This window comes from Pinus tabuliformis, chromosome X, assembly GCF_031772625.1.
Source record: "Pinus tabuliformis cultivar Carrire ecotype Pingquan chromosome X, CPIR1, whole genome shotgun sequence".
Classification (NCBI taxonomy): Eukaryota; Viridiplantae; Streptophyta; class Pinopsida; order Pinales; family Pinaceae; genus Pinus; species Pinus tabuliformis.
In genome coordinates this window covers 1354897-1374030 of record NC_142308.1, presented here as the reverse complement: position 1 = coordinate 1374030, position 19134 = coordinate 1354897, and positions in this window count along the sequence as shown.

Below are 19134 nucleotides of genomic sequence, written 5' to 3'. Positions count from 1 at the left end.
CTCTGGGCTGAGGTCATATTAGGGTGATGTGGTCGAGGTTTGGGGCTGACCGCCCGCCCCCACCACGCTAGCCCTCCAAATCACTAGACAATGGTTACGCACTGACAATATGGCCTGGGGCTAGGCCTTAAATCTGCCCAGCTCCCAAATACTCGATTCTCGATCTCATGGGATGCCATGTGACTTGGGGCAAGGGCTTAGAGCCTCAAACCCTCCGCCAGCTCCTCATTCTACATCTCTCGGTCCGATGAAAGCATGTGTTACCATAGGTTGGGGCTTGTGCCTAGCCGTCTTCATTATGTCGTCAATAGTGTAGAGTTGCAAGTCACCAAGGTTCGGGGCTCACCGCTCGGCGTCTCTCCAAAAATGTGCCTCCAATGAAACTTTAACAATAACTCGTCATCTATACACATTAATTAAAAAGTGTATGGTGCAATGGTAAGGCTTTCCAGTTGGATGAGATAGGTCACAAGTTCGATCCCACTGGGCCTATGGAGCCAATACAAAAATTGTATCCAACCACAAGGTGCCACGTTGCAATATCTAGTTGGGCCACGTGGCATCCTCCAATTAGACCACGAAAATCCAAAATCAGCCAATGAGAATGCACCATCTTTCCTTGTACGAGGTTGCCACTTGGCGAGCCAGGATTGGTTCATATGCGCCCAGTAATGTTAGGTCCCAATAATACTAGTGATTCCCCCATTACTATTGTCATTGTAGCCCTTATCATTATTATTGTGCCCTTATTGTCCCCATATTGTTATTAATGTGTCCCATATAAACCCATTATTGTTATTTTTGTGCCCTTATGTTATTACTGTTATGTCGGCTTTGATTATATTGTGACCCCTTAGACTCCTATATATAGAAAGGAGGTTTAGTCATTTGAATCATGGAAGAATTGTTCATTTGTGTAATGTAAAGGAGGTTTCCCGCTCGAAGAGGCTGATTTTGAAGGCATTCATCTATCTTTTCTTCTATTTTGTGAGCTACTTGCATAACATTTGGTATCAGAGCTTTGGATTCTGGGGTTTTGCTGCTCCAAACTGGTCATTGTGGAATTTTCACTATAAATTTTTTTTCCAACGTTTCAGAAGCTAAATAACAATACCCATTTGAGCCTATATCACTCTGAACCTTGGGTCCGAATTTCAGATCTTTCCTCGCTACATTTTCAGCTATATGATCCAAGGAAGTTAGGCCAGCCTGTAGTTTTCTGTATATCAGTTTCAGGTACTAAGGTCGAAACAGTGACACGTGGAAATTTGTACAAGTTTGCTCTACTGAACCAGTCTATAATCAGGTCACCGTGGGAGATTTGGCATAAATCTTCCTTGGAGAATAAAATCTTTATCATAATTACGAGGTTAGAAAGAGGACTCAGAGAGCTACCGCAGTACACAATTTTAGATATTGGAGATCCACAATTACAGACATATAACAGATTCAATATTGAGCTCTTATAAAGTGAAAAAAGGTGTGTAGTTTTTTTTTTAATTTTGCTTTAGATTGGTTTGAAAAATTAGTTTGAAGGAATTCAATGGGAAGAGTGTTTTGGGAAGTTTTAGTGTCTACGGATAAACGCTTAAACCCCTAGACTAGTAGCTAAGTCTAGAACAACAGTGCAAATCATTCTCTACTTTTTCTATAACCAATAGATTAAATAAGACAGTAAAGAAGCCTACCTGAAGCTTCCGCTTACTCCTTATCTCCCTTGACCAATTTTATCACTCCTTTTCGTACTTAATCCGCTTGAAAAGTACCTGCACACAGACAGAAGACAAAAACCGATCAAAGCATATGATAATGATCTATTGATTAAACATAAAATGGAATCAAGTGCATAATACACATATGAGAGCATCAATGAAAAGTACAAGAATATGGAAAAATCTTTGAACACTTTATTAGTAAAAGGAAGAGTTACAACCCGATTTGCTTGATTCAGTGTCACTCCTCCAGTTCAATCCCATCCTCTCCTCATAAAGAGCAAGACATTTTCACATCATTACAATACTTGAAACCAACTCAAGTCTCATACTAACAGCATCTCCCTATAATTCAATGATTTCCAGCCCCTGATCACTTAGATGAGTGGTCTTTTTATAGGTGAATGAAGGAAGTTATGCCATAAATGGTGATAATGAATGCCCTCCAAAAATTAGGATTTAGTTCCATGGAGCAAGGGATAAAAGGATTCCTTAACTCCCTCCCTCATACAATTTTGAGCCCAAAGGAGTGGATAGCCTTAGGAAACTTCTGAGGCATCCTATGGATAAGAATATTCCAAACCCCAATGCAGATTTCGCTCAACTCGCCCAGCGCAGGCCAAAGAGGGCTCAAGTGCACTGCAATGCACCCTGGCGGTGTACTGGGCTGCACTGCAGTGCACCCCGATAAAGGTCTGTCGGCGTTGATCTTCTTAGAGGCAGTTTTTGGATGATTTCAGTCATGGAATCTCTTGGGAAGGAGGCATTCTTTATGGTTGACTTCATTTATGGCATGTAACAACTGAATTAGGGTTTGATGGGCCCTAATAGTATTGATATATAAGTCAGGGTTGATGTGCCCAAATGGATCTGTAATAGTTTCCCCCTAAAGCATGAAGTCGTAAATATGTATGTCGAGTGAAATGCTTTACTATGTGGAGAGGAGGTTTCGAAGTAGAAGGTGACCTGCATCAATTAAAATACATATATCATGATAATTTGATTTTTTTCTCATGAACTCGTTGAAGGAAGGCATACCCATACTCAACTTTTAAACTTTCATTACATGTACAAATATAGTCGTCTACAAATATAGACCCATGAATGTAAGGCCATTGTACATTTGATTTAGTACTCTTGAAAATATCGCAAACTGAATGGATGAAACTAGATCCGGGGTCTTCATTCTCGTGCAATCTTTCGCTCAAGTACAAGTCTAACCATGTGAAGAGATGATCTGAAGTCGAACACGGGAAGACATCGTCTGATTACTAGTCAATGATGTAAGTTGTTAACAGACGCAAGAGGAATCACTGATAATGATGATGACCCTCAAGGTACTACAATCCATTTCACATAGTGTGAATAAATTATTTGATGTCAAACACCATACAAAGTCTTTCGATCGAAGGCCAGTGATGTCAACCTATCGCCGGAAGCGATAAACCTGTCATTGATGTATGCAAGCCTCAAAGTACTGAAGGGGTGTTTCTAAGTCAACTTCTTGGATAATGTGCTAATGTTGACAAGAAACGACTTGTCGCAGGAGGGCCTTGATGTATCCCACAGCAACGACACGAAACAAGGTAAATGATTTTGGAGATGAAAATCGACTGACGACAGATGGTTCAGAAATGGCGGTCATGAAAATGAAGGTTTACGGTATTGCAAAGGATGAAGTTTGAACTAAATGACTTCTCTTCAACATGTCGACAACACTAAAATGAATTGGTAGCATTGACCCAAAACAAAGTAATGGATGGTATGATAGACCATCGGTGTGATAACCATCAAGTTGAATGACCCAACCCACATAGTCACGGTGATGAGGTGAAAGTGTCATGTTCAAGAGCGACTTGATACCATAAAGTGTTTTCCCCTTTTTCAAATTTTCCCTAGTCATTGCCGACCAGTACCTCTTTATTTCTATCAAGCTTGAGGAGGATAACATATGCTTGTTGTAAATTTCACCCTTCAGGTGAATCCATCGCTATTTGATGCTTTAACGAGTCTAGTGAAGGTGAAACTCGATCTTGTCTAGATGGACAAGTTTGTCACTATTTGATGTTTTTAACGAGTTTAACGACAAAGATAACTCGGTCCTTTTCATGTTTAGAGAGTTTGAAAAGGGATGAAAAGAAAACTCCACAAGTTCTTTTTCGTAAATTAATCTCTCAAGCCCAAAAAAGCGTAAAACAATACAAGAGAGATATCATTTCCAATCCGTTAACGAGCTAGAAAGGACAAGCGCTCGGCAATCTTTTCATGTTTAGAGAGTCTGAAAATAGCTTAAAGAGGACTCCATTTTGAGGAATGAGTGGTGTATAGGTAGCAACTGGTTCCGGTGATGTTGGAACTTCTCAAAACATGTTGATTTATGTGAAGAGGCTCACCAATAAGACCACTCCTTGCAACTGTTCCTCAAAAAAGGTAAAACAACCAAGTGAAAGCGTATGATCGGCCAAATAGATGGTGATGATGGAATGAAACAACCAAGGCTCATCTAACGAAAGAGGCTGATAGAATGGCGATAACGAGGGTTAAACTGGAAATGGGTTCATTTTTATACAAGCTTGAACCATATGGAACTATGCTTGGAATCTGTTTCATGTTTACACAAGCTTGAAACAAACAACTATGCTTGAATTAGGTTTCATTTTTACACAAGCTTAAAATGAAAAACTATGCTTGAGATTGGTTTACATGCCCCCAACATGATGAAAGGGAGAGTCTCCTATAACCAGATGGAAATCGTTGTGGTGAAGCTAAACAGTTATCCAACACCTTTTTAGCCTCGTCCAGATAGGGACAAAGGTGAATGGGGTGATTCCCTTCACATAACCTATAGGGAAACTTAACTTTACCATTAGGTGAATGCCCCCTAAGATTCATTACATTCACCTAATTAGACTACTTGCGGCTATCAGGTGGATGGAATGAAGGTTCATATACGAGATCAAGTGAAAGACTCGACTAGGATTTTACGAGATCTACTCAAAGATTCGACTTGGAACTTTGCTCCAGGGGACCTTGTTTCAATTTTTAATGAGCTTGACATAAGACAAGGAACTATGCTTATGGGCTTGTTTCACTTTTTAATGAGGTTGACACAGTAAAAGAACTATCCTCATACTCCTTGTTTCATTTTTTAACGAGGTTAACACAAGACCACGAATTATCCTCATGGACCTGTTTCATTTTTTAACGAGGTTGACACAGTAAAAGAACTATACTCATGGGCCTATTTCATTTTTTAATGAGGTTGACACAGTAAAAGAACTATCCTCACATCCTTGGTTTCATTTTTTAACGAGGTTGACACAAGACAACGAACTATCCTCATGGTCTTGTTTCACTTTTTTAACGAGGTTGACACAAGACAAGGAATTATCCTCATACCCCTTGTTTCATTTGTTAATGAGGTTGACACAAGACAAGGAACTTTCCTCATGACATCGATCACAACCCCTAAGAGGTCATGAAGGAGAGATCTGGTTCCAATGCCCCCAGTACATGATGTACAACATCACTGAAATGATCGTCATTTGATGTAGGTATGGAACGTGTTGCCACATAATTAACCCGTGGCTCAGATGATACCATTGGTACAAAAGGACCATTTAGGGAAGATGGTTGACTGGGAGCCATATTTGGACCGAGAAATGAAAGTTGGTCAATGGTGACAATTTTTCCTTCATGCAGGAAACAAATCACTCGAAAGAGTGTTGAAACAATAGCTCCCATGTCATAAACATAGTCGCGCCCTAGAAGTAAATTGTAATCTAAAGGGCCTGGGACTACCATCACATTCAGATAAATTATTTTTCCTCCCAAAGTAATAGGTAACTAAGGGAGGAGCCCTAATGGTTGATTGGTTCCTCTGTTAAAACCCACTAGATTATGGGTAATAGGGACAAGCGGTGGCGAACCAAGCGCTTGCCAAGCAGTTGAGGAAAGGATGCTCACTGATGCACCCTCATCTATAATAGTGCCAGATACAATCATATTACAAACCTGTACTATGATCTGCAAAGGCACATAAGAAGGAAGATGGAATCCTGCCAGTCGATTCCAATCAAAGGAAGTGATTAGACTACTTGGAGGGGGTACCGTAAAAATGGGAGAATTAACCCCTTGAGTTACGAGAACTGGAGGATTTTCCTCCTGTCTTGATGGAACAGGAGGACGACCCCCAAGCTCATTAGAATCTAAAGAAACAAAAAGAACTTGAGTGGTATCATATTCACTCTCTTTGGGAAAGGTACGATTAGCTGAAGGTGAAATCGGGTCAACTATTACCTTGACTTGTTGATTTGGGTCGGGTATAGACTCATAGGATTCACTTTCAGAGAGAGTGGGTTTGACCGACGGTTGATTTGAGTCAGTCAATTCATCAACTAGTGAAGGATTTAGGGAGAGTTTCCTGTAACCATATGGAAGTCGTTGTGGTGAAACAGGACGATTACCCAACACTCTTTTGGCTTCATCCAGATGGGGACAAAGGTGAATCGGGTGATTCCCTTCACATAACCTATAGGGACAGTTAAATTTACCCTTGGTTCCATGAACTTTACTACCACAAGTTGATGGTGTGTCACCAGCATGATCTCCAGAAGTTGATGACACAGGATGATGTGAACGAGAAGACCTTCTTTTAAGATTTGAGGAATATTAGGACAATTTCAAAGAATATGGTCTCCCTTTCTTCTTATTCTTAGCCACCTGGTTACTGGTACCAACACTTTCACCAGGCAAAGAGGAAGAAGGGGAGGAAGAAAAAACCGAGGAAGAAGGCAAAGGGTCAACTTTAGGATCAACTGGAGGTTGATTTTGTCCAATTGGAGTACTCGATTGCAGAGAAATCATGACATTTTGAACCAAGGAGGTTGAAAACAATCATATTGGCAAGCCAATGGTAAATCCTGGAAGGGACAATGTAGCCATATAAGGAGCACAAATATTTCCAAAAGGAGGAAAAGGACTAGGATTCCCATCAAAAGGAATTCCTTGATCGGTGGACTCCGGATTTGTCGCCATATGTTTCAACCTAATATCAACTAAGGAGTGAGCGTGGGGGATGTTATCTGCAGTCAATTAATTTTATTTTAATCAAAGTAACATAACAAAACAAAAGACAGATAATCTAGGCAAAAGGCTTACCAAGCAACTGTGAACTGCAGAATACCTCCTGGGGAACCAAGAAGTACGGGCAGGCAATCTCCCCAAATGTTGTGTTCGGTGTATCATAGTGTATAAGGTGGCCGACTGGGTTACCTAAGGATGGATAGCAACCTAGTGTTGTCATCCCATATATACCTGAAAGTACATGGAGGCCCAATCCGTATAAGCGTTGTCTAATACAAAACCGCACAATGAGAGCATTCCCATATAATCTATGTACTGTAACACTGCCCTATATACTCGAAGGTACGTGGACGAGCTACGATATACTCACGTACGTCGAATGAGGTATAACACTTGGGATGTATTGTAGACAAGTTAGCGATAGCTGCTTTGTTTTACGACGTTGGAACACGTCTCTAGCCTAGACCTCTAAATGTTTTTCGTAAGGTGACAATGCTCCATTAGGTAAATTCAGATAAATTTTAAGTTGATCTTCTTTATAATTTGCCTTTTAAGGTTCACCACGTGATGGATGTTTGAAATTCCTAAAATGCAACTAATATGATAAGCATTTTTTCCATTCAATTTAACAATGAAAACCCTAGCTACTTAGGGATAGAGCAATCAGATTTCTTTTGATCAAAGAGCACAATCTAAGTGAAAATTCCCTACACTATTCCTCTCAGCACACACAAACTCTTTCAATGCAACATGCATGTATTTCTTTTCAATTTCCCTTAATGTGAATGAACAAAAAGGAAAACTAATGCACAATCGATCAATAAACTCTTTTCATAAAAATGATGATTTTGCGACAATTTCTTTTCAAGGAAAGGAAGACTTTACGACAATTTTGTTTTCAAAGAAATGAGGAATTACAACACTTTCAACGAAAAGACTAATGATATGCACACATCAATCAATCGATCTTTCATGAATGAGTACTTTATGACAATTCAACTTTCGAAGGAAAAGACGATTTTACAACACTTTCTTTCGACAAAGATCAATCAACCAAAAACTAACTTTCGACTATAGATTGAAAATGAAAAAGTAAATACGTAAGAAACATTTATCAATCCTAGTCTAATTAGGGCCAGCTAAGGAGATGAAAAACTATTTTCAGAGACAAGGTATCATTGACATTCAGCAAATCATTCAAACAGGAGAAAATTGGAAAAAACTTCAGCTCCGAGATGGGAAACTGACCCTCAAGGGATCAGCGCAGGCTGCAGTGAGAGACAATGTGCTTCAACGCACTGGCTCTATGCGGGAAGTGCATTACAGTGCATTGTGTCCTTCATTGGGCTGCATTGGTGACAGTAAGCCATTTTTGAAGGAAATTTGACACAGTTTTAACTCAATTTTCAATGAAATAAGACTGAAATTCAATCAACGACCACAAGTACAGTATGTAGAAATGTCTTAATAGGCAGATAAGCTACTAAGATGGATACATCGCTCCCCAGTGGAGTCGCCAATTTGTTTTGGGAAGTTTTAGTGTCTACGGATAAACGCTTAAACCCCTAGACTAGTAGCTAACTCTAGAACAACAGTGCAAAGAATTCTCTCCTTTTTCTATAACTAATAGATTAAATAAGACAGTAAAGAAGCCTACCTGAAGCTTCCGCTTACTCCTTATCTCCCTTGACCAATTCTGTCACTCCTTTCCGTACTTAATCCTCTTATAAGTACATACACATAGACAGAAGACAAAAAACGATCAAAGCATATGATAATGATCTATTGATTAAACATAAAATGGAATCAAGTGCATAATACACATATGAAAGCATCAATGAACAATACAAACATATGGAAAAATATTTGAACACTTTATTAGTAAAAGGAAGAGTTACAACCCAATTTTCTTGATTCAATGTCACTCCCCCAGTTCAATCCCATCCTCTCCTCATAAAAAGCAAAACATTTTGACATCATTACAATACTTGAAACCAACTCAAGTCTCATACTAACAGCATCTCCCTATAATTCAATGATTTCCAGCCCCTGGTCACTTAGATGACTAGTCTTTTTATAGGTGAATGAAGGAAGTTATGCCATAAATGGTGATAATGAATGCCCTCCCAAACTTGGGATTTAGTTCCATGGAGGAAGGGATAAAGGGATTGGTGTTCCTTAACTCCCTCCCTCTTCCAATTTCGAGCCCAAAGGAGTCGATAGCCTTAGGAAACTTCTAGAGGCATCCTATGGATAAGAATATTCCAAACCCCAACACATATTTCGCTCAAATTCACCCAGCGCAGGCCAAAGAGGGCTCAAGTGTGTTGCAATGCACCCTGGCAGTGTACTGGGCTGCACTGCAGTGCACCCTGATAAAGGCATGCCTGTGCTGATCTTCTTAGAGGCAGTTTTTGGATGATTTCAGTCATGGAATCTCTTGGGAAGGAGGCATTCTTGATGGTTGACTTCATTTAGGGCATGTAACAACTGAATTAGGGTTTGATGAGCCCCAATAGTACTGATCTATAAGTCAGGTTGATGTGCCCAAATGGATCTATAACACATAGTAAAGCATTATTAGCATTAATTTATGCCCCGAAGAAAGAGAATGGAAACACCTAGTAAGCAACCTGAAATATCTAGCATGAATCATGAAGAAGAGGAAGAAATGCAACATGATATATCAAAATTACGAGACTAAGTGCAACAAAATTCACTCTCACAAAAAGTAACAGAAGCTAAGATGGATGGTTTAAAGAAAGGCATGGAAGCTAAGATGAATGACGTGGAAGCTAAGATGGATGGTTTGGAAGCTAAGATGAATGATGTGGAAGCTAATATGGAAAGCAAAAAGGACGATTTGAAGATAGATTTGACAAAGTTTTGACAACAAATATTTACGAACAGAGAAAATGTAGTAAAGGAAACTCATGATGAGAACAAAATAAATGTTAATCATGATTTCATAGACTCCAACATTTGATTGAAGACCCACCATGTTCCAAAGATCTATATGAGGAAGTTTGATGGCAAGGATCTCGTAACATGGATACTACAAATGGAGAAATTTTTCGATCTCCATAATGTGCAAAACACACGAAAGGTACGTATTGCAACTTTATATTTGGAACCAAATCAGTTTGTATGGTATCGATGGCTTTGTTCTCGTAAAAAAATTGTCACTTGGGAAATTTTTACGAAAGAAATGATAGCACATTATGAGGATACAAAAAGAAACACCTTTTCTAGCCAATTGATAAATCTCAAACAAAAGGGTTCAATGATGGAGCACATTGAGGACTTCCAAAAATTGAATATAAGGGTAAAAGATATTCTAGAGGAGCATAGGGTTGATGTGTTCATAGGGACTTTAAAGGATAACATCCAACATGATGTTCACCTTTGGGAACCTGAGTCATTGGAGAAGGCATTCAGGTTGGCAAGAAAAATGGAAAGCAAAATTATGGCAACTAGGAAGCCTACCACTCACAACTATAAATATGGAAGTGTTGTTTCCCCTAGCCTTCCACAACCTACAAGGTTGACACCACAACGATTGGAAGAAAAAATAGCAAAAGGAATTTGTTACAGTTGTGATAGAAAATACGCTAAAGGTCATACGTGTGCCGAGAAGAAATTATTTTACATAGATTTTGAAGAGGAGGAAGAAAAGGAACAAGAAATGTCAAAAGAAGAGGATATACATTAGGAAAAAACCCTAGAGAAAGAAGAAATGAATCCGACTATATCTTGTAATGCATTGGATGGAATTACCACTCCTCAAACTATCAATATAGAAGGACATATCAAGAATAAAAAGGTAATAGTGTTGATTGATTCAGGAAGTACCCATAATTTTATTCATTGTAAGATAACCAAGGAATTGAATTGCTTCCTATATCCAGCACCAGAGCGTCAAGTGATGGTTGCAAGTGGAGAAACCATAAATTGCTCTAGAAAGTGCCATAATATCAATCTATCCATGGGAGAATATGTATTGAATAGCCCAATGATTTCCATTCCAATGGGTGGCGTTGATGTTGTACTAGGAATCCAATGGCTACAATCCTTGGGTACAATAGCTTTTAATTTTCAAGAACTTTTCATGAAATTTTGTGCGGAAGGAAAGCAAGTTGAATTAAGCGGTATCGCAGGGAAACCGGGAAATATAATCATCTCTAATGGAATGACAGCGCTTCTAAAGAAAGAACAATGAGGCGTAATTGCACAATTATGTTCGCTAGAGGTCCCCACATCGAAATCATTTATTTCTCCAGATCTCCAAAAAGTCTTGGACAATCATTCCAAGGTATTTGACACTCCCAAAGGCCTCCCACCTATTTGTGATCATGGTCATGCAACTCATTTGATTCCAGGAAGTGTTCCTCTAAACATCAGGCCTTACAGAGATCCCTATGCCCAAAAGAGTGAAATTGAATGTATGGTTGCAGAAATTCTAGAGGCTGGTATAATTCAACCTAGTCAAAGTTCTTTCTCTTCTCCAATACAATGGGTGCACAAGAAGGATGGATCATGGTGCATGAGTCTGGATTATAGGGAGCTCAACAAGCTCACTATTAAAGATAAATTTCCCATTCCTGTCATTGATGAATTATTGGATGAATTGCATGGATCAATTTACTTCCCCAAGTTGGATCTTCGTTCAGGATATCATGAAATCACACTGAAGACATTTCAAAAACAACATTTAGAACTCATGAGGGTCATTATGAATTTTTGGTCATGCCTTATGGCCTTACCAATGCACCTTCTACATTTCAAGGTTTGATGAATTCCATTTTCAAACCCTTCCTTAGAAAATTTGTGTCAGTATTTTTTGATGATATACTAATCTACAGCAAGTATTGGAAGGATCATGTTCAACATGTTGACAGGATGCTCAAACTATTGGAGGAGAAACAATTATATGCAAAAATCTCCAAATGTTTCTTTGGAGTACAAGAGGTGGAATATCTGGGTCATATTATATCTCATGATGGTGTTAAGGTAGACCCTAGCAAAATTAAAAACATTAAGGAATGGAAAATCTCCACATACAAAAAGCATCTGCGAGGATTTCTCGGGTTGACAAGGTATTATCGCAAGTTTGTTAAGAATTATGGGAGAATAGCAGCACCTCTAACAAGATTATTGAAGAAAGATGCATTTTCATGGACTCCAGAAGAAACAAAGGCCTTTGAACATATTAAAGAGGCAATGTACCAAGCACCGGTCTTAGCTACGCCAGACTTCACAAAAACATTTATTGTGGAATGTGATGCTTCAGGAAATGGAATTGGTGTTGTTTTAATGCAAGAAGAAAGACCCATTTCTTTTGAAAGTCATTCAATCAAAGGAAAGTATTTACACAAATCTATTTATGAGAAGGAAATGTTGGCAATACTACATGCACTTAAGAAATGGAAACCCTACCTAATGGGAAGACACCTCAAGGTAAAAACGGATCATGATAGTCTTAAATACTTTTTAGAACAAAGATTATCCCCTGAAAAGTAGCAAAAATGGGTCACAAAGATGTTGGGTTATGACTTTGAAATCATCTACAAAAAAGGGAAGCAAAATTTTGTGGCAAATGCACTCTCAAGAAAGGATGAGAACGTGGAAGAATTGCTTTGCGCCATTTCTATTATCCAACCAGATTGGATAAACAAAGCAAGGGATGAATGGAAGAGTGATCAAGAAGTGTGGGCACTCATTCAAAAGATACAACAAGATCCCAGTACATCTGACAGATTTAGCTAGAAAAATGATTCGTTATGGTACAAAGATCGCTTATACGTACGTAAGAATTTCCAACTCAAACAAAAGATTCTTATGGAATTGCACACTTCTCCCTTAGGAGGGCATTCATGATTTTTAAAAACTTACCATAGGATTAAGAAGGAATTTTTTTTGGATGGCCTTAAATCAGATATTGAAAACTTTGTGGCAAAACGTTTGGTTTACTAACCAAATAAAGTTGAAACAATTAAAACCCCATGTCTATTACAACCTTTATCCATTCCAAGCCAACGTTGGGAGGAGGTTTCAATGAATTTTATCATGGATTTACCCAAATCTGAAGGAAAGAGTGTCATCATGGAGGTAGTTGACATAATTAGCAAGCTTGCACACTTTTGTGCATTATCACATCCATTTAAAGCCAATACAGTTTCTACTACATTTATGGAAACAATTAAAAAGCTACATGGAAACCCAAATATTATTGTAAGCAACAGAGATCCCATTTTCATTGGAAAGTTTTGGACTGAATTATTGTCCTGTCTCGGTACTCAGTTAGCTCATAGCTCATCTTATCATCCTTAATATGATGGGAAAATTGAGATAGTAAACAAATGTTTGGAAGGATATCTTCGTTGCTTTGTATCTGATAGACAAACATAATCGGCCAAATGGTTGCCTCTGTCTGAATGGTAGTATAACACTTCCTTCCATACTGTAGCAAAAATGACCCCATTTATGGCACTTTATGGATATCATACACCATCCATCACATCATATTTAGAGAAAATTCTAAGGTTAAAACAGTGGAAGATCACATCAAGCATCAACAACAAGTTCTCCAACTCTTAAAGGATAACCTCACATTGGCATAGAATAGAATGAAACAATAGGCAGATCAACATCACAGCAAAACAAGTTTGACGTAGGTGACTGGGTATTTCTACGGCTACAACCATATAAACAAATGTCCCCCAAGCAAGCTAAGAAGGATAATAAATTATCACCAAAGTATTATGGTTCGTACAAGGTGTTGCAAAACATTGGTACTATGGCATACAAATTGGAGCTTCCCGAGTGCACCGAGTTTTCCATGTTTCATGTTTAAAGAAGGTTATAGGTGACAAGATCCTAGTTCAAACAATATTGCCAGAACTTGACAAGGAAGGAAAAATCATATTGGAACCTGAAGCAGTCACATAAACAAGAACTTGACAGCTACGAAATTGATCAATTTCGAAGTATCTCATCAAGTGGAAGAACTTACCCGCTGAAGATTCCACATGGGAGGATGAGAATTTTATACAGAAGCATCCATAACTACTCAAGTTTTGAGGACAACACTTTTCTAAAGGAGAGGTGTTGGGCATGGAATCCCCCCAAGGCATGTTTTGGGGCTTAAAGCCCAATTTTTTACCGAATTTTGTTGTAAATCTTTGCGAATTGCAAGCGCGGGGTGCGAAAGTATGATAGAGTCACAGGGTTGTCCGCCCTAGTTTTGTAATGTAATTTCGGTTGGATAGACCTTCCCATGGTCTGCGGACCATGGGATTGTATAAATAGAGCGAGGCTCTAAGTAAATAATAATCTAAGTAAGAGCATGAGAAGTCTAAGTGATTGAGTCGCAGTGTGAAGTGTGTCTTTGGGTTGTAGAGTAGGAGAAGGATCTGCAGCTGAGTGCGTAGAGGCCTAGTAGTCCGCAGTTGAGTGTGCAGAGGCCTAGTAGTCCGCAGCTGAGTGCGAAAACCCCTGCAACTGAGTGCGCAGGGCAGAGTCGAGTCTATAACCAAGGAAGGAATTAATAAAGAGAATTTTTATCATAATTCTGTGTATATGTTCTTAGGTTAATGCATGTTTGATATAATTGGAAAATATATTGTTTATTTAGCGCACTTGTATGAATGGTTTATGTTGTTAAGTATAACTTAAAGCACGCAAGTAGGCTAAAATAATCAACTAACATTGGAATATCAGTAAGATCTCGGGTAATAATGCAAGAGTTCGATGTCAGCCCCTGGGTAGGGCTGCGAGAAGGCAGTATATCAGGCTGCGAGGTACGAGAAAGTGCGCAAAGCAACCTGCACTCAGGGTCAAACCGCGGACCAGTCGAACTCATCAGACATCTCCAGGGTGAGGAAACCTAGTTCTAGCACCCTCCCATACTACTTTGGGTGAGACCTCTGTCCACGCTCCACGGATTATTGTCGAAAGGGCCAGTAGTACCAGGATTTGTTTCACTAACTAACTCTAAACCTGGGTCAGGCCCCAACAAGCCAACAAAAGGTTCTGTTGGCAGGACCGGGATCTACATAGAGATGTCTGATGTCACATTACTGGAATCCGATAAATAAAGGAATTGAAGGGTGGTTGGACAGAAAGATTCACGAGTTCGCGGCGCAGGAAAACAAGAATCCGCGATTATCGAAGGAAGAGTGGTTAGATTGCTACTTATATACGGAAATCCACAAAATTTTGTTTGCATCCTTCCCTACCGAGTTGTACGAATGGATCGCAAAGCTAGCAAACAGTCAAGGATGGTGTAGGCTCGAAAAACCCATTATGTGGACTCTAGAGTTGGTGCACAGACTGGAAGCATCAGAAGACAATATCGTGTGTGCTGTTGATCGCTAGCTGGATCAAATCATAAGAGGGTTCATCACCGAATTCGCAGTAGATACTTCAATCAGCTATAGTGAGGCGGAACGACGCTTCCTCAAGGGACCATGAGGTAAGTACATCAAATCTTTGAACACTTGGATTAAAATGCTACTGTGTGAAAAGAGGGTTATGCGAATAAATTAATGTTTGGGGCTACGCGGAGTGGGAGGATCTATAGAAACGAAGGTAGCACAGAACTCGAAACCAGCCCCTTGATATCACCTCCATGAGGGGGTGAAGAAGAGCTCGCGAAGGTTTCACCAAGAAGTGTGATTAGTCTGATAAGGCAGAGAATTCCGCACATACCACCCCCGCCCACACCACCACCAGTTTCACCATCTTCACCCCCGACTTTGCCCACACCACCTCCACCACCACCGCGAAGCAGTATGGCTAGCGCGATAAAGCTACCAGTGTTCAAGGGAGTAGGGAATGAAGATCTGGACCAATTTTGGTTCGTGGTAAAAGTGGTATGGGAAGCACAAGGTGTCACGGATGACAATATAAAGAAGGAAACATTGGTCAGCACTCTGCAGGATCGTGCGCTAACTTGGTACAATAAACATTCCAATGACAACCCAAATGTAGGGATAGTGGATATCCAGACTATGCTAAACAAAGAATTTAGCAGGATGAAATCAGAGGCATAGTTGATTATTGGGTTCAAGGAAATCACCATGCTACCAAGCAAAACCCAGTGGGAGTTGGATTAAAGACTAAAGTGCACAATTCACGAAGCGAACATGACCTTAACAGACGAGCAACACTGCAAATGGTTTGTAGCCTCGTTAACACCGCATCTACGGAACGCGTTGTCGCAACAAAGGCTAACCACTCAGGATGAAGCTTTGGAGGTTATGATGAGATTGCACGAGACTCTGATACAAGATCCAAACCTGGGAGTCCAATAGATTCATGCGCAATTAAATAACTAATGCCTGGATATGCAGAGTTTGAAATAAGACAGGACAACTCATGCAGAACTGCATGAGGAGGTATGGTGCGTAAAGTGCAAAGGCTAGGGACATGACAAGGACCATTGTCTAGTCTTCGCGAACTACCTGGCGGGAGGAGGGCCAATGCCATTGAGACCAGAGGCACAAGTAGGACAAAGTGCAGCATCTGCATTGTGGTGCAAAATTTGTCAAATAGGAGGGAAGCACGCTACAAATAATTGCCATCTATTACAGAAGTATACGTAGAATTCCCAGTAGTTGTTCTATAATTTCTACTGGTCAATAGGCCATGATGAGCGCACCTGTAGAAGTTACGAACTGATGATGGATCGGACTCCTACCTACAGAGTTCAGGCCGATACACGGCCCCTCGATCAAAATGCAGGAATGGCACGCGCTGGATTTCAGGGGCGCAGATGAGGCCAAGGAGGAATGGGACCAAGAAGAGGTCGTGGTCAACTGATATGTTACAATTGTGGAGGAACGGGGCATTATGCCTGCAATTGTACAAATCCAACAAGACCATCATGCTTATATTGTACGCAGTTTGATCATGAGACGGAGGACTGTCCCACGCTGATAGTGAGGTTGAGCAATAAAGGAGCACTCCAACCTCCCCTGACTCAGAACCTACAAATGATGAGGTCTGAGCCACGCGAGGAAGACCCGAATGTAAATATCATGCTCCGAAGCGGTATTACGACAGGGGATGACAAGGGAAAGCAGCCCAAAGAAAGTACCTAGGTTCGTAAGGCTCGAACGAAGGAACCTGAATTTGATCTGGAGCACGCTAAAGAGACATTAATGGAAGCTAAGAAGAGCTTCGCGGATGCCTTTACTTCAGGAAGTAAAGTCAGACTGGAACCAGAAATGGACCCATCGATGCTCACTACATTCTTGGAGACATGCATGAAGTTGTTGCGCGACAGCAAGGCTGTTAAGGGGCTACAAGGAATCATAACTAGATGTGCTAGGACCGTGCCAGGAGAACCACGTGTAGTCTAGAAGCTCGGGAAGCACACGACGCGAATAGGAAGGGAGATGAGATTGACCGTGGAAATCAGGGAATATGAAATGGATCAAGTTATTCTGGATCTAGGATTGGACGCGAACATCCTGCCAAAGCATACATGGGAGCACATGGGCAAACCTGCACTGCGATGGTCTCCTATCCAACTGCGAAATTCAAACCAGCACAAGATCCTACCTATGGTGAGATTGCAGGGAATCACAGTAGATATCGAAGGAGCGAGCGCACTTACGGATTTCAAAGTAATAGAGATTGTTGATGACAGCAATCCCTATCCCATGCTATTGGGAATATATTGGGCCACTGACATGAATGGAGTGATAAATATAAAGAAGTGCAAGATGATTTTTGAGAAAAATTAATTGCGCGTAGTGGTACCTTTAGACCCTGCGGAAGGATCGCGCTACACAGAGCCAGTGCACGACTGCGATAGCGACGACGATCTAGATTGTATCTACAACATAACCACTTGGGAGAAGGATTGGGTAAATCCAATAGCGGATGGCAGGATTTCGTGGGAGCGCGAAAGCTCCTACACCTCAAATTTGGACGAGGAAATAGAATGATGGCATAACCGGTTACATGAGGTAACCACACACAACTATAACATGATGACAAGGTCACTACGTTGTGTAACAACAGAAGCAAGAGATATGCCTATGTATGAGGGTTTGATCGAGGTGTATGATTTCCTGAACAAATTTGAGAGAGAAGTACCACAACAGTAGCGTTTCGATGCTCTGAAATGGGTACTACGCGCTACGCCCGCAAGGTGGTCGGGTACGCACCGACAGAGTGTTGAGGATTGGCGTGAATGCAGAAGGATGATGCGCCTATGATTTGGGAAGCCTCAGATGCAGATAAAATCCAAGTATGACGGAAAAAATGGCCTGCGCGCCCACCTTTCCAGATGGATACAGGCGTATGGTGCGCAACCTGCACAAACGCACATCGTCCTCATGATAAGAAGCACGATCGGAAAGTAGGAGCAGGCAAGACAATGGCGCGAACAACCCCTCCGTTTGGGACTAGGAGGTATGATAAGACCAAGTGCGTAGAAGGTTATCCGCGTGGAAGCCTTTGAAAAAGTATGCGAAGTACTAAATAGGGTCCACAATGCGAAACGGACTGACTGGGACTTACGTGTACCAGCAGTTCTATGGGCGTATAGGACCACGTGCAAAAACCTAACTGCGCAAACACTGCCAAGGCTGGAATATGAGACGAATGATGTAAGCCCTCTAGTACTTGAAAGGCCTAATCCCGCACTAGTAGGGGCGACAGTTCGCGGAACCTTGGAAGCCGAAATCTAACAGGGAAACCTTAGACTCCAAGAACTTGAAGAAGAAAGGGTACGGTTAATAAAGAGAAGTGTGTTGACGGACGTGGAAGTCAAGAAGTTGGAAGATGAGATAAGGGATGAGTTTCTCGATAAGAAGACGACGGTAATAAAACAGGGTGCACACGATCATGCTAAAAAGCTTGAGGGTTGTCGTCATGAATTGATCATTCTGATGCCTTGGCTTGGACCACGTACTACTAAGAGAATTAACCCGGCTGATGTGCTGCAGAGGATAAGGTGCGCGATGCGGCCAGTAACGTTAAGAGGTAGGTATTTTCCAGAAGGAATGTTGGATGTTTAGAGAAAACCACACATAGGTGGCGTGGCTGCCTCACTAGCCGAGGAAGGAACAGTCTTAGTGCTCCAGGCAGTTGGAAGGGAGAGTAGGACTATAAACTATTCTACCCAGGAGCTGCGCGAGGTTGGAGCTACGCGTAGAAACAAAAAGTCGCAGGGTCTGCGACCACGCACGGGGGGTTGCGTTGCCATGTGGGTTGGCTAGAAAGTGACTGTTGAAGTTACTATTCACGATGGGATGCTCGACTTGAGGCCAAATGGAAAGCAGTTGAGCAGGAAAATGCCGCAGCAGCAGCACAAGAAGCAGCC